At 29.0% G+C, this 898-nt stretch overlaps 1 protein-coding gene across 5 annotated transcripts in view; it reads right to left on the reverse strand.

Annotated features, from left to right (window-relative positions):
* Positions 1-898, reverse strand: part of LOC108693478 (ATP-binding cassette sub-family G member 1) — a 42,702-nt gene that overhangs the window by 11,133 nt on the left and 30,671 nt on the right. The gene's annotated exons all lie outside the window — the stretch shown is intronic.

The following is an 898-nucleotide window of genomic DNA, read 5'->3' on the forward strand; positions in this document are numbered from 1 at the left end:
AAGCCCCCTTCTCCTATTATGAGGTGCCTGATATGATATAGCGGCATTTCCGCTAACTAATAAACGCTATCTATTAGTTCCGCTATGAATTTATTGTTCTTGGATTGAAAACTATTTAGTGGAAAATTTATTATTAGATCATGTCTATAGGAGTTGCAAAAAAAGATTTTAGAATTTGGATGTCTTCAAGTTTCGTTGAGATAAACTTTTAAACCTTGTTTATTATTTAATAAGTAAATATTTGGCAATAAATTCTTCATGTGGTGATAGAATTAGGTCATACTAATAGAAAAATACATGATATGTTGAATTGTTTAATTATAGAAGTTAGATTTGATAATCGTATAACTGTAAGGCGTGGAAATCGTAATATGAGATATGAGTATTTCTAATATGAAATAACCTATGCTCTTATGTCATAGAGAAAATCGTTGCTGAAAATATAAATATAAATGTTATTGTACAATAATGAAAAGGATAATCGAAATAAACATCGAGAGCCTGTTTCTGCGATGCTTGGTTCTAACTGGAGACGAGTCAGCTAGGTACAATGCATCGCATACTCATTTTGCACATGCACTGACTGTGACTATTTGTATTTTAGAAACATTAAATAAAGTTTGTTAATTGCAATATTGGTGTACTTTGCATTTTATTATCGATTTTTCGACATCTCATATCGGGAGCACAATTTTTTGACTTTGCAATTTGCTCACTTTCTTTAATTTATAAAAAAAATAAAATATGAATTAAATTTTACATAACATTATCTTAAAGCTTATTAAATTCCCTTCAAAATGACCTATTGTTTTTTTAAATTCTATAAATTTCTAGAATTTACCCAAAGTAAACTAAGTATCTCATAATAAGAGCCTTTCCTCTCTCTCTCTCTCTCTCT

This window comes from Atta colombica, unplaced genomic scaffold (genome assembly GCF_001594045.1).
Source record: "Atta colombica isolate Treedump-2 unplaced genomic scaffold, Acol1.0 scaffold9, whole genome shotgun sequence".
NCBI lineage: Eukaryota > Metazoa > Arthropoda > Insecta > Hymenoptera > Formicidae > Atta > Atta colombica.